Source organism: Benincasa hispida, chromosome 5, assembly GCF_027475165.1.
Source record: "Benincasa hispida cultivar pf3 chromosome 5, pf3_genome.v1.1, whole genome shotgun sequence".
In the NCBI taxonomy this organism is placed as follows: Eukaryota; Viridiplantae; Streptophyta; class Magnoliopsida; order Cucurbitales; family Cucurbitaceae; genus Benincasa; species Benincasa hispida.
The window spans coordinates 44,195,109-44,211,690 of NC_143482.1; positions in this window are offsets into that span (position 1 = coordinate 44,195,109).

Below are 16,582 nucleotides of genomic sequence, written 5' to 3' on the forward strand. Positions count from 1 at the left end.
CTATCATTTTCCATGAACAAGCATATGGTGGTCATTTCAGTCCTAAACGAACCACTAGAAAAATTTTAGATTAAGGACTATTCCGGGATTCTCTTTTTTCTGATTCATCTGCTTATTGTAAGTCTTGTCAAAAGTGTCAAAAATCCGGATCTTTATCTAAAATAAATGAAATGCTCCTTAATTCTATTCTTGTTTGTGAAATATTTGACATTTGGGGTTTAGATATTTGCTGACAATTCCAACTGCATAGCTGATAATTCCAACTGCATATCATATGTTAGGATGAGTTCACAATATGGCATACATTAAGCACCCTACTGCTGATGCATATGGAATTCATTTCATAACCTCAACTTCTTAAGGTGTCTTAGGACTTTGTTCCTTAGACAAATGAATTCCATTTTTGAAAGGCAAAAATCCTTTCTTGGAATTTTTCGTTTTATATCGAGACAACATCTTATCTATATAAGATGCCTGAGATAATGCTAAAGTTTTGTTCTTTTGGTTCTGTACTATTTGGATCCCAAGAACATACTAAAGAAAATGATGCCACGAGCAAACTAAAGTGATCCTATCCATTTATGGAGTTTGAGTTTAATTTCATGCAAACACTTTCCATGAGGAGACATAAGCAAACGATGCCATGAGGCCGAGCATGAAATCTCACTATAAACCAATGAAGGAGATCGTGGGATGTGTTGACACATGTCTCTCTTCCATTTACCATAAACACTTTCTCCATTCACCTTGATATTGACTGATAAAATGGCACTAGGTCATATCGCACCCAAATTAATTTCCATGGCTTACTCTACTAAATATTGCAAGGGAAATATGAAGAAGATCCTCGGATAGTAGATTTAGATTTCTTAACCTTGAAACGTATAGGATGTAACCAAAGGGAGGGAGTTTGTAGAGATAATTAACATAAATTGCATGAAAATTAAAATGATGCAAAGTAAATTAAATGCACGAAGTGAATTGAGTGAATTTTAGTATGAAAATTTATCAATCAAAACAAAAGACTTGGCTTGATTCAAATAATTATACACTAAACAAAAAGGATTGACATCTAAAGGTTTAACTTAGTTCATAGCAATAACCTTCCCCTAACTCCGTGAAGAATAGTAACACGTGGTAAATGAGAAAGTGATGGTCAAGATAAGGAAGATAATGAAGGTAGACATGATCATATATAGATAGTTGTGTTACTTACAAGATGTATTAATGTCTTAAGCCAAAATATAATACAATAGCAGAGATAAGATAGAAAGATGGATGACTAGTTTTCAACAATCTTTTGCTTCCAGCAGATGTGTGTCAAGGTTGCTGGTGATGGAATGCTAGCGTAAAGTGGAGAAGGCCCTCTCAGACTCTTGCTCTGGCGTCGTTTTGGTCGTCAATCAAAAGTGATCTATGGAAGTGAAGAACTCTTAGAGAAACTCTTGAATGTTCTCTCACTTTTGATCACAAGATTCGGCCTAAGGCAGAGTTCCCAGATACTTTGCTATTGATGTCTAGGCTCTACTTATAGAGCCACTCTTTAATGACCTTGTGGATCTCACAATGGATAGTAACCATCCCTAACAAGGTAGTTGAAGATGTCAGCACTGTTATCATGGTCATCACTCTGAAGTTGCAGCAAGAGATCTGCTAGAACAGAATCAAAGATCCCCAGGCATACAATCATTGTTTCTTCATAAAGATCAGTGCATTCGATCAACTCATGCGATAACTTCAAAATATACATTTTAACACACGTTAACTCATGATATGCGGTCATCAACTTTTTTTTGTGCAGTTCAGCGCAAGTACCATTTTTGGCATGAATTCCTAGCATTATTGACGCATGATCTGCCTATCTACCCTCATTATTCTATGTAAAAGGCTACAATAACTTGTATTTCTACAAGTTATCACACCCTCAAATTTAGAATAATGTTTGTCCTTAAGCATATCTTATACTTGTTAGGGTTTATGCCCTAAAGTCTCGTATCCTGTAGTTTGTAAACAGTTTGTACGAATGCTTGTGTTGTATAATATATGATATTTACTTCACATCTTATATTTTTGCTCAGTTGCTTGTTTTATTTGCTTTACTACAAACCAATAAACATAAAATCCCTGATTATCTGTATGTGACTCAAGCATGTATGTGGTGACATACAAGTGGATCATGTCTTGAGTGATAAACAAAATGGTCTGTAGTATATGGATATAGGAGGGAAACCTTATCCTGGTAACGCTATAGATGTGGCCTGCTTTGTGGAATGGTCCCAAATGTTGTGACTTATCATACATAATCTGATCTTGATCATTCGTGTTGGGGACATACAAGCAGGGGCATCCTATACAAAAAGTTTGTATAAGATCGGACCACGAAGTGTTAACGTCTCATTATATAACGCCGTTCATGACAGAGACTTCATTTCACTAGGATGACCATAGGTAACATGACCTCAATCCTGAGTGAGTTGGGAACTCTTGCCATTGAGGGCAGTCATTTGATTTGTATGGGTGCGAGTGGCTAGTTTTCTGATTCAAACCTTCCATTTTGGTGATTCGTCTTATTTGGGAGCTGGGAACTCAGTTTACTCATCTCAAACACCTTTGTTTTCATATTTTTTTTAATAATCTGTTCGTTGAACACAATTCAAAGCTTGCGATTACTTAATTAGATTATAGGCAAAATGTTGAACTTGGTTGCATCCTTCGTTTTGGCTTGCCCCCACGGGTGACATGCAAACATCCAAATTTGGTTGCATGCCAAGTCAACTCAACTCTTATCTTAGCTAAGTTTAACTTGTGCCAGATAGAGGAGTTGTTATTATGCATTGATTCTGGTCACATACTTTCGTTTTGGATTGCCTACACTGGTGTCATGTGAAGTATCCAATAACGAGTAAGTACCTTCACAACTTAACTCCTATTAGGTTGGGTTTTCCCCTTACGCTTACAGTGGAGTTTATTACTTATTCATTTTCATTAAGGGTTATCGCAATGTTTATGTTGAACGCATCTACTCAGACAATCCCACCCCCAAATTTAAAGAGTGGCAAGGTCCTTATTTCCAAAAATCGAAGTCTAAGTTGTTCGAAGATGCGGTAAAAGAGGTTTGAACAAAGGTTTGTACATAGCAAAAATTAGATTGTCAAACTATTGCTGAAGTTATTAATGTGGAGTGAGCCATGCGATTTTTAGCTAGTGGATTTAGCGAATTTACATAAGTATCATCGTGGATGCTAATTTCTCTACACACAAAAAGACATAAAGATTAATGGTAAAAGGATAAGGTGATCAAACCTATTAATCCTTTCAAATTTCTCTTGAAATATTTTGACTCAAATATCTAGTAATCTTTACTAGAAAAAAAGTCTCTTCTACACCATTTTCTTATCTTATAAAGCAATTTTAATCTCATACCTAAGAACATGTGCCTTGTGATAAAGTTTTCTTATAGCACCACCAATTTTATTCTCTTAATGAAAACTAATACTATTCCTCAGTGAATTTCCAACTCGCTTACCTTATTCTATGGCATAAACAATTATATCATTTTCCTTCTTTCTTGTCATAAGTTCATAATATTGCATAGTTTTATCAAGTTTCAATATCTTTGAACAAGAATGTATGTCCATCTCTAACAATCCTTCCATGAAATAACCTAGTGCCAAATGGCCCCATCATGATTTTTCTTTCTTTCCACGATACCGAAACAAAAAAACGATCTCCTAATAACTTTTTTCAGGTCGTTAAACCAACAATAACAATCAATCAATATATAAAGCTTAAACATGAATGCTTTTAAACATATTTTTCATAGACATTCATTGATAGAACATACTTGGCAAGGACTATAATGACCCAACTTCCTAGGACTGAAGCTAGGTCGTTACTAAATGCATGCATGCATGGAAGTTAAAACGACATCCTTTTTATAGTGAAATAAATGCTAAATAAATAAGGTAACTTAAAAGATCTTCATTAAATTCAAATATTGAAATCAAATGATAGGGTAGCCATAAGTCATAAACGGAAATAAATAAGTCTGAAAACAATTTTCAAATGATAAGTTTAAAATGTCAAGTCTGAAATTTAAAAACATAAAATAACTCTTAAAACATGAGTAGAAGCATTAAAATAGGTCCTCAGTGGCTCGTTCATGGATTTCTCTTGTCATTCGTCACTGCTTCCCTACCCTTACCTAAAACAACGACATGAGAAAGGGTGAGTATAAAATACTTAGTAAGTAACCCCACTACTGGGGTGAGGCTAGGCATCTATGTCCTTTAAATGCCTAACTCTGGTGGGACGTAAGCACGCCCTTAGTTCCCATGGGACACATATATACATGAATATCTGAATTTCATCTTACTGTAGTTAAGTATACCCACAACTTCTAGTAAGTCCCGTAGGACCCACAACCTCTAGTGAACTTCGAAGGAGACATCACCTCTAGTGAATTCCAAAGGAAACACAACCTCTGGTGAAACCCGAAGGAAAACATTACCTCTAGTGAATTCCAAAGGAAACAAAACCTCTGGTGGATCCCGAAGGAAACCACCACCTCTAGTGTATCCTGAAGAAAACCACAACCTCTAGTGAATCTCAAAGGATACACAACCTCTGATGAATTCCAAAGGAAAACACCACCTCTAGTGAATCCCGAAGGACACACAATCTCTAGTGGGCATCTAACTAATCAATGAAGACACTATCACGATCTCAACATCATAAGTATCATAACATGGTTCTATAACATACATATACATCTCATCATCATGGTTCTATAACATATATATATATATCTCGTCATCCTAGTCCCATAATATACATATACATCTCATCATCATGGTTCTATAACATGCATATACATCTTGTCATCCTAGTCCCATAACCTACATATATATCTCATCATCATGGTTCTATAACATACATATATATCTCGTCATCCTAGTTCCATAACCTACATATATATCTCATTATCCTTAGATCAAATAGAAACTCATAGAATAATAATATACTCAAATCATACTAGCATTCGAATATCTCTATGCGCATCTAGCCTTTTAAATCCTCATATCAGCAAGGCATACATAAACATCAAACCATCATCAAATCTTCAGTAAATCATAACTACATTGTCTGGCACATGGGCAATTCCAGTAGTATGATTACTTACCTCGATACTAGATTCAGATATCGATCCAAACGGTAGTCTTCAATAATCAATCTTTGAATTCAATTCTCCAACGAAGCCTAAGCAATAACCACCCTCAAGATTCCAATCTCCAAAATCTTCCTTCAATCAGACCCTGCTTCTAACTTTTAATCCATTTTTCCCTTAAAATTTCAATTCACAAAGAATTTAACTAACCCCCTTCAAAATGAAATTAATTCTTGACATTAATTTGAAATTAAATTTGTGTGACATAACCCCCTTCCAAAATGAAATTAATTTTTTATATTAATTTCAAATTAAATTTGTATGACATAACCCCCTTCCAAATGAAATTAATTTTTGACATTAATTTCAAATTAAATTTGTGTGACATAACCCCCTTCTAAAGTAAAATTAATTTTTGGCATTAATTTCAAATTAAATTTGTGTGACATAACCCCCTTCCAAAATGAAATTAATTCTTGACATTAATTTCAAATTAAATTTGTGTGACATCAAGTCCAATTCCCATAATTTCCCTCTGATTAAACAATTAAATTGAAACATCCATTTCTCAATAATTTAATCCCAATAATCCAATTAAATTCCAAAAATTAAAAAATGAACTCGAATATTACAAAATACTAAAATTACATTACGAACAAAACTTTGGGATGTTATATTCTTCCCTCCTTAAAGAACTTTCATCATCGAAAGTTCATTCCTAAAAAAGCCTCGCGTACTGGGCCCTCATCTCATCCTCTTGCTCTCAAGTAGCCTCATTGAACTCGTGATTCTACCACAGGACTTTCACAAATGCTATCTCCCTTCTGTGCAATGTTTTTACCTCTTCGGCAAGAATTTCTACAGGTTTTTCCGCATAGCTCATGTTGTCATTCAACTACAATGGCTCAAAGTCAACTACATGGGACGGATCTGTCACATACTTTTTTAGCATCAAAACATGGAAGATATTATGAACTGTAGAAAGTGATGGAGGCAATGCCAATCGATAAGCTACGGGACAAATTTTCTCCAAGACCTCGAAAGGTCCAATGAACCTCGGGCTCAACTTCCATTTCCTTCAAAACTTCAGAACACCCTTCATAGGTGCCACCTTTAAGAACACTCTCTCCCCAGTCTCAAATTCCAGGTCCTTACGTCTCATGTCGGCATAACTTTTCTATCTGTTCTTAGTTGTTTGCATACGAGCCCTAGTCTTCTGTATTGCCTCATTCATGGCTTGCACTAGCTCAGATCCTAGCATTTTCCTTTCTTCTACCTCATCCCAACACACGGGAGACCTGCAGCTCTTCACACAGAGGGCTTCAAACGGCGACATGCCAATGGTAGCCGAATAACTGTTATTATGCGAATTCCATCAAATGCAGATGAAAGTCTCAACTCCCTGAAAACCCTAATGCACATGTGCAAAATATATCCTCCAATGTCTGGTTCAAACGTTCTTTCTGACCATCAGTCTATGGGTGAAAAGTTGTACTAAAATCCAATCAAGTACCCAATGCTAACTGGAGACTCTTCTAAAAACTAAATGTGAAACAAGGGTCGCTATTTGACATAGTTGAAACTAGTATCAAAAGAGGTGTGAAAACCCCTTCCATATATAACTATGAAACTTAAGATACTGAAAACCAACAATACTTTAACACGTTCAAGCTGAGAACTATAAAAACTGTCGTGAGCTTAAAAAAGTCTTACCCACTAAAAACATATATCTGAGCTTACCATTCTATCACAGGGAAAACTTCATATGTGTAGTGGAAAAGTCGGTCATGCTATATAATGTGTCATCTGAAGATACGTACTAAGACAAATCTGGTCAACTGAAAACTGCTTCTACTCTAGAAGCGCCGACTGTGATATCTTTCTTAGGGTCTACATGTATGAGAATAACTTTGTCTAATTAAGTGTCACATTCATGAGAAACTCATCATGAGGCTCTATACTATCATGAGCTATAAAACTTGCTTGAGCCAATTCTCATATTATTCTTTAGCCTTAAAACAATCATATATCATTACTAGACCCTACTGCAGATGAGTCTAAAATTCCCTCTGAAAATGAGGTTTTGAAGTCCCTGGATGCTAAAGCATCAGTCAATTGATAACACATTTCCATACATCGTAATAACCATAATTGATCCCTGAAGTTAGTCTTTACGATAAAACCTTCTTGATTCATAAGTCATAGCTTGAATTACTTGTACTCCCTAGAGCTAGTTAACTCATTGCCCATGCAAGGGAAAACATATTATTATGTATTACTCCAAACCCACCTATAGCAACTTCTTGTTATCAACTCAACTTTATTACCAGTCTAGCCCTTATTCCAATGGTGATATTCGAAGATCCAACTTACTTACTTTATTGCATATACCACTTTTGTCAACCTTGAGCTGGATTAATTTCCATTTTCAATCAAATTGATGGTCTTGCTAGTTCATATTTCGAACTTGCACACTGCGTCAAATTCCTTTAAATCTTACTTATGCTCTCAATGGTTTACCTCTTAATTAATGAAGCCTCAACATACCATGTCAATAAATTTTTAACATCTACTGTTACTAGTAACTCCATTTTAGCTTATCCCTTCTCAATCTTTTATTTTGGTAACAGATTCTTGTATTAAAACAAAGTTCCATACCAGTCACCTATGTAAGCTATCTTTCCAAATCAAGGGAATTCCAGTAGAAAATCACTTACCTTGAACTTGAGTTAGATAAAACTTTGCAAGCAATCAACCTCCCTTATTTAACTTCTAGGAATGCTGTTAGGGGAAAAAAAAAAAAAGAAGTTGTCCTTGAAATGAAGTTGTCTTCTAGGATTTTTCTCTCTAATTGACCTCCCTTTGGAATGATTTGGAATGAAATGGATATTTGTATTTATAGACGAAAAAAAATAATCTTAATCCTAATTTATTTGGGATTCCATAACTTGAATTAATAGATTGATTAGATTTTATTTTTGAATATCACAATTTATCTAATTAGAAAATCTAATTTTAAGAAAATCAATAATTAAAGTAGTAGATAGAATAGATTTCCAATTTGAATAAGAAAATTTCTCTAATTAGAAAATTCATATTTTAATTAATTAAAAAATCCATAATCTAATTAATTTGGGAATCCATATTCTGATTGAATTGGAAATTTCACAATCAAACTAAATAAGAAATTACATAATCTAATTAATTTAAACTAAATCCAAATTTATCTTATCAACTCATTATAAATTAATTATCTTCTCTATTTTTTATTCATGCTCCAAAATTAATGAGGAATCAATTTAAAATCACACTTTACCACACGTAAATTAATCCGATTTTTCCTTAAAATTTCAATTTTTTACAAATATATTTTAAATTAATTATCTTGCCTTACAAATTAACTTTTTAGCCACAATATATCAAAATAATGCCCAAATATTTCAAGATAATTTAATGAAAATTACTTGAAAGAATGGATATGTTACAACAGAGATCTAAATGTATGAGCTCTAAGGGCTCTTTGGCTCTATAACATTTTTCATTAAAGAGTATTTTAGTCATTTCTCCTTCAAGGCTGGATTCATATGGAGATAATGAATCATTTTCTAAATCGTTTAGAAGTCCATTTTTTACCAGTCTTTCGATCCTATCGAGATTTATGTGGCCTAATCTCAAATGTCAAAGATATGTATTATTGTTACTTGGAAGAATTTTTTACCTTTTTGTTTGAATATTAGCAATTTTAAACATCTCATGATTTAAAATGTTTTTTCTTCAGTTGGTCTTAACACATAAAATTTGCTTTCTAATTTAGCTGAACAAATAGTTACTCCAGTTTTTATAATGATTGCTTCATTAAATAAAAATAAATAGAATACAATTGTTCAATTAAATAACAAATAAATACAATGGCGTCTCCCATTCCAACCATAGGCATTATTTCACCTGCCTCGAGCTGCTGGAAGAAATTAATTCCATGCAAAGAAGAACAAAAATTATTAGTGGCTCCCGAATCAAGTATCCAGACAGTATGGTTATTTTCCACTAAACAAGTTTTTATAACCAATAAATCATATTTACCTTCATTTTCTTTCTTCTTCTCGATGAGGTATTTGGGACAATTGCATTTCCAGTGACCATCCACATTGCAGTGAAATCACTTGCTCTTGTCAGCCATCTTTGCCTTGCCTTTGCCTTTCCTAGTAGTAGGAGGCTTCCCCTTTCATCTTTTCTTTTTTTGGATGAACCTTGTGGAACTTCTTGGAATGGACAACATTTGCCTCTCCTTCTATCGGTCCCTTACTTTTTATAAGAGATCGATAAGTCTATAACTCATCAAGAGGATAGTCATGGTGTCCTCTATTTTATTCATAATTGTATTGTTGAAAAATTGGAAGAAACTCTTCAGAAGAGATTCCAGAATAAAAGGTACCTGACTTTACTCGTCGATGACCGCGTTGTTCATCTCGGCGCATTAAAGGAGACCATCAGGTCGAGCACATGCTCTCTCAGTAACTGGTCTTCCTTCATTCGTGCATTATAAATGTACTTGAGGGTCTCATGTTGAATCTGAGAGTTCGATTATCCAAACATCTTCTAAAGGGACTTCAGGATTTGACGTGCAGTGATCATGGCCTCGTGTTTTTTTGGTAAGAACGTCAGACAAACTTGCCAAGATATAGACTTAGGCCTTATTATTGGCCTTTTTCTAGCAGTTATAAGCACCCCTTAATTCTTAGGAGGCATTCCGAGCGGGGATTGGAAGACATTCCTCCGTTAAGACGAGTCTTAGATCATCTATAATTAGAATTGTATTCAAGTTAGAATTCTACGACGCATAGTTTTCACAAGTTACTTTTTCATTCTTAAGCAAGGAAGCAATTCTGGAAGACATGCTAAAACGAATAACAAATAATTGACCGTATTAGTTATATTTGCCTTAACCCATTACACAAAAAAATAAATATCCAATCAATTCAGAAAAAACAAGCAATCACAAAACCCTAATTAAACTATTGATTTAGTTTTTATAATGATACTTCAGAGGTTTAGAGCAATAGCTACGAAAGTATGATCAACTGCCCCTCGCTTGAATTGAGACAATCTTAGCTAATTACTAACATCAGAATAACTCTTATTCCTATAGTTCTTAGCTACTTATTTTTGGTCAAGGATTCATTAACTAGATTAATTGATCCCACAACTATGGCTATACCATTTTCGGATCCCAAAGGTATGCTTCAATAGACTACCGTAAGGAAAGACAATTGTTGAAGATTAATCTAAGAAACCCTATTCATTACTGGAGTTTGCATTGTTCTGAATCTATGATTAGGCCCTCCGAAGAGATGGTCGCTCCAAGATGACATGTAGGTGGACCATAGGAATCTCATGGTGCAACCTAAAGGAGGAGACCGTAGGACACGTTGACACACATCCTTTTCCCTCTTACTATGAACACTTTCCCTATTCACCTTGGTATTGACCCATACAATCACTTTCCGAAGGGAGGCCGCATCAAATGCTACACAAAGCCAAGCATTGATCTCATGGTGTGAACTCTTAAGGATGTGAGAGCTAAAAATTGATATATTCCATATACCATTTTTCCTCTCACTAAAGTGTTTTATCAATTTAGGGTTTTATATACTTAGTTAAATTTTGTTTAATGAATCTATCTAAATCAATGTCTATTATAACACTTATAATAAGGTCTTTATTCTAATTTTCTAGGTGAATTAAACCATTTAATTAACCTAGTGACATTGCATGCTAACAGGACTAAGGTTAATTTAACTCAAGTTTCAGGTCAGTACTTGGATAGGAGATGTTCCGTAAATCGTCATCTTAAGAACCCCTAACCTAGACAGAACTTCACAGGTAGAGTTCTCTTATAACATAAGGTCCTATTTGTCCTATTAGTCATATTTTAAATCTATTAAAACAAATAGGTCATGATTCTAATCTTATTAGAAATAAAGTGATCTAAGGTTTAGAACAATTTTAAACATTTTAAAATTAATTCCAATTCCCTAAGATCTTAAGTTTTCATGCAACTCTTTATCATAGGTTATTGGTTACTAAATATTAATCTTATAACTATTACAAAATTAATTATTAGCCCTTTAATCATGCTTTCTATGGTTTACTTGATTAACAATCAAACTCTAACTAGCAAGATAACTGTATTACATGCATTTAATGATTTTAATATAACAATTATATTTAACTATGGATGTATCATGCTTAATGCAAATTGATTTTCAACTTTATTAATATAACAGTTATATTAAACAATTCATGAAAATCAACCAAGCATATACAAGACATTAATAAATATAACTCTTTATATTTACCTAAGTAACGTCATGCATCATGGTTTTCTAATTTCGTATATTTAACAAATCAAAATATATTAAATAACTCATGAAATCATATCCACATCATACATTAAAACCACATATTATTGCGCTTATAACATATTAAAAATGCATGAACATGCTTAACCTATGGGATTTATCTAAATGAAATCTATAGAGCATTTAAATAGAAAATGAACCGGTAATTTGACCCCTAGGATAAAATAAAGCAATAAAAATTACAATAATTGTGCTAATTTTATCCTAAAACTACTTCTATTGCTCCAAAATGAGACCAGACTAACTTGAACCGACCCGAATTGCATCAAACCAGACACCAAAACCACGAATCGAGCCAACCCAATGAAAAATTAAACCAAACCTCTTTGAATAAACCGAAATGGAATGAACCACCATGGACCACAGTTGAATCGCGCGCAACGTAGCCCTAGTGTCGCATATGTCATAGCGTTGTAACGTTGCGACACCAAAATGCGATTTTGGGCGGTTTCTTCGGCTGTTCTTGGTTTGAGGCCAAAATTTGTCCCGATCTTAATCGATTACCATCCTAATTCTAGACGTGGACTTACAAAGACTCGAATTACATGATTAAATGTCAAAAAACGTAGGGGCCTTTACAATTTGATCCCATCAAAAGCATAAAATTCTATAGCCATAAACTACCATAAACATTAATTCACAAAATATTACATTCACAATACAATTAATCCCATCGAAAACTAGTGCAAATTTTAGAATTGCTAAATTAATTCTATGAGATGGCTCTAATACCTATTCTAGGGATGAAAGCCCTAACACATTAAAAGAGAACATGTCCATTACTCGGTAATAATTTAGGAAACAGAAATACCCATACAATGGGGAATTCCAAAGAAAAAGTACATAGACTAAAATTAACAACAACCTACTATAGAACATATCCTAAGTTAAGCATGCTTTAAAATTATAGAGAAAAGAGAAAGAAAACCTATCTTTGTAGAACTGAATGAATATCAACTTCTTCAATTGGGATTTCACAAACACCACCAAAAGATTTACCTCCCTATCCTCTCATAATTCTTGAGGTATGTGGGTTGTGGGAACCAGAAAATAATTGGGTAAAGGATGGAGAAATTATTCTGGAGAGAATTGATTTAAAATAATTCTATATCATTAGATCAATCACATGCTATCTGTAAAACAATACGTTTTAAAACTTTTGATCAAAGGAAGGAAAAAGAAACGTGGGAGTCACCCGATGTTTCTACTAACTCCCTACGTGGGAGTTGAAGTTAGAAAGGAAAAATTGATAATGGAGGCAAGGAAACGAAAAATACCAATTGTTCAAACAAAAAAGGTATAAATATTGATATGTGAGACATATATCTAAAATTCATGTATATTCTATAAACTTATAAAATTGTGAAAATAATTCTTTTAGGCCTCTGCACAAGTTGGAAAAAGACAAACAAGGCAGGATGAGATTGCGAAGGTACTATCATGCATATTATGTTATAGAAACATTGGATATGTATGGTTTATTGAAACTAAATCTCAATAGGAAATGAGGAAGACAAAACGTACAAGGGAAGTTGATGAAAAAAAAACCCAGTTGTTGGAAAAAAAATCAACAGTTTGTAAAGTTGAAGACAAAGAAAAAAGAAAGATATGAATTTAATATACTAATGATTATAAAAGGTCATCATATTTAGGATTCATGATACCAAGTACTCACCATGTAATGATCTAGGTACGTTGTGGAAACTAATCGTCAGAACAAAAAATCAAGAGCTAATTCATCTAAGAAGAAAAGTCCAAAGGTATGTATCTAATGTAATACTCTATAAACTAGGTATGTATCTAATTTAATACTCTATAAACTAAGGTTAACATGAAATATAATTTTGTAAAAACTAAGGTATACACAAAATATAACAAACCAGTGGGGCAAAAGCTAAGTTGAATACAGAAAACTATGGAAGAGGAAATAGAAGGCAGGCCAACGTGGACATACTATATGTGGTATGTATTAAATATTTATATTCAATATATTAAAAATATTCTATGGTTTATATTTACTTAAAGGTGAACCACTGTTTCATGCCTCAAGATGCACCCTTGTTGTTACCTACAAGTAGGTGGTCTAGTATACAAAAGTTGAATATATATGCAAAATTTGAAGCGATCTAAATCATAAAGGATAACATTAAGAACAAACATCTCAAAAGGTTCTGATGTAGTTCTTTTTCCCATTTCGTAGACTTCCAAGTTACTGAATTCTATACCGATTGTTATACCACTTAATCCACCGGCAATGTAGTATAACAAGGCAAGATGAGTTAACGTTTAACTTTGAAGGGGAGATTGTTAGGTTTGGAATAGCTGAATTTGAAAAGATCACAAGACTTAACTATTTGGGAATTACCAACATTGGATATGAGAAAATTTAGTAGGAGGCTTATGAAAAAATACTTCGACAACCAAAAAACAATAAAAATATCAACTTTATTGAACATGTTCTTGAAAAAATTTTCAGTGAAAAAAAGGACCGAGTAAGACTTGCCAAATTATAATTTTTATCAAACTTCCTTCTTGGAAAACAAGTTACCATTGGAGTGGATCTAGATCATATTAGGATGTTGGATGATGAGATACTATTTGATCGATATTCATGGGGTCATATCGCGTATACGACAACAGTGCAATCGATCAAGAATGCGATCAAGAATGTGGATTATTTGCAAGTGGGGATTGCTAGATTTCCACAAGCATTGGTCATATGGGATTTTGAATGCATCTCTAGCCTCTCAAGCCCTTCAATATGTTGTTGCCCAAGAGTGTCAAATGGAAACCAAAAATGAACAATTGGTTGGTTGATGTGCATCCATAATGGAATGAGCTAGCGAGGAAAGTCTTCGATAAAACAAATGTAAGATTATAATACTATGACACAAATATATGAACCGACAGTGAAAATATAAAGAATATAATTGAAGATATACAAAATATACCTCACAATATACTCAAGTATATACATGATATACACGTTTCTAAAAGAACATTGATCATTAAATAAACATATTCATATTAAATATAGATGAAATATGATGAAGACAAAAAACAGAATAATTGAAGTATATTCTCAATAAAGTGGGTCATTTCTAACGATGCAAGACATATTATAAACTTTATAAATCACAACAGAAATATAGAGAATATATTTGTACTTATGCGAAATATACTTTTGCAATGTATTCATGCATATTCATGATATACACATTTCTGAAGCGCAATATTGTTCATTAAAAACGCAATATTGAATGTGATGAAGACAAAAATACTTAATAATAGCAAAATAGAAAAATACAAAATTATATTAAAGTAAGAGTTCAAATGACTAAAAAACAAATATTAGTAATGTTGTATCTGCTAATACAGAGAAACAAAACATAGAACAATTTGAGCTTCGAAAAACAACAAAACTCTTCCTATGGAATTTGATATTTGCACGACCTCCGATCGTGTCCAACCTTTCCACAACGACCATACTTTACACTCTTCTTAAACTCCATATAAGAAGGGATTCTCAACTTCTTTGGTCTACCAACTGGACACTTGACATTAGGAGGTAAAATGAAAATTGATCTTACTTCTTCAGGTATGTTTCAACCACGTGGATCACCTAACAGATGGATCAAGTCTTTGTATATTGAAGGAAGATTCATGTTAAGATAGTACGACAAAACATAATTCTTAATTGATAAGTGCTTCTTACTTAACACAACACATGCATGAGGGCACGGAATCTACAAAATATCCCACATCCTGCAGTTACAGCTATGAGATGGTAGGTGCACATCATGTTGAATGGTTCCATCTATCACTTGATATTGAATGTTGTTCAATGGAAAAACCTACAAATTCAATAATAAAAAAAAAAACTATTATTATGTATATCTGACATATACTAGAGTATATACAAAAAATACTTACCTGCATCGATCTGCCTTAAGCAATTTGTTCCCTTAAATGGTTCTTTGCTGCTTTGGTAAACTCAAGCACTTGGTATTCTGCTTCATTCCTCCTATAATAGAACTATCGTTGCATAATCATCCACAAAATGTCAAGCATCAAAGTAATTAGTAGATCCCTAGCATTCAAAATGGCAAAATTTAGACTTTCAGACATGTTCATAGTCATTATGTTATACCTACTACATGGGCAGAAGGCACAAGACCATTTTTCAAAAGAAATACTTTGTAACTCATCTTGTATGCCTCATGCACTCAATTCCAACAGTTGCATTAGAACTTCAAAATCAGCAACATTGAAAGCAAGCACATGAAATAAATCTAGAATCTATGAGTGTCTTCTTATATCGAGACTTTATATTCCGTAACAAATGCATGATACACATACAATGGAATACGTTAAGTAATATCAACTCAACTGCTTTTACTATAATCTTGTGCCTATCAGAGACGATCACAACATTATTTTGATCCCCAATAATGTTTTTAAATGGATCATAAACCACTCCCATGAACAGTCACTCTCATAATCAATGACACAAAAAGCTAAGGGGAATATCTTATCATTGCCATTTAGGGCGCAAGCTATTAAAAGGGTCCCACCATACTTGTTCTTCAAAGAAGTACCATCAACCGTATAACAGGACGACAATGTTCCAACTCGAAACACAAGTAGATAAAGCCATGAAGAAAAATAAAATCGTCCATGATCATCAAGTTTGTAGTCAATAATAGAACTTGCAAATATATCACAGATACTACGGTATATTAAAAGTATATAACATAAACAACGGGATATATAAAACAACAACATATTAAGAATATGCCAAGGTTTCTCACAACCAACTGAAAAGCAAATACTGGAATCATCTTGAAAGGTTCTTCAGGTGATCCTCGAATTTCATTCAAAGCAGTTTCTCGAGCATGCCATGCCTTTTGGTAAGTTATGTCCAATCCATGATTAATTCGATTATAATTCATTATAGTCTTAGGTTTGATTGAATGACTACCATGAATGCTAATCT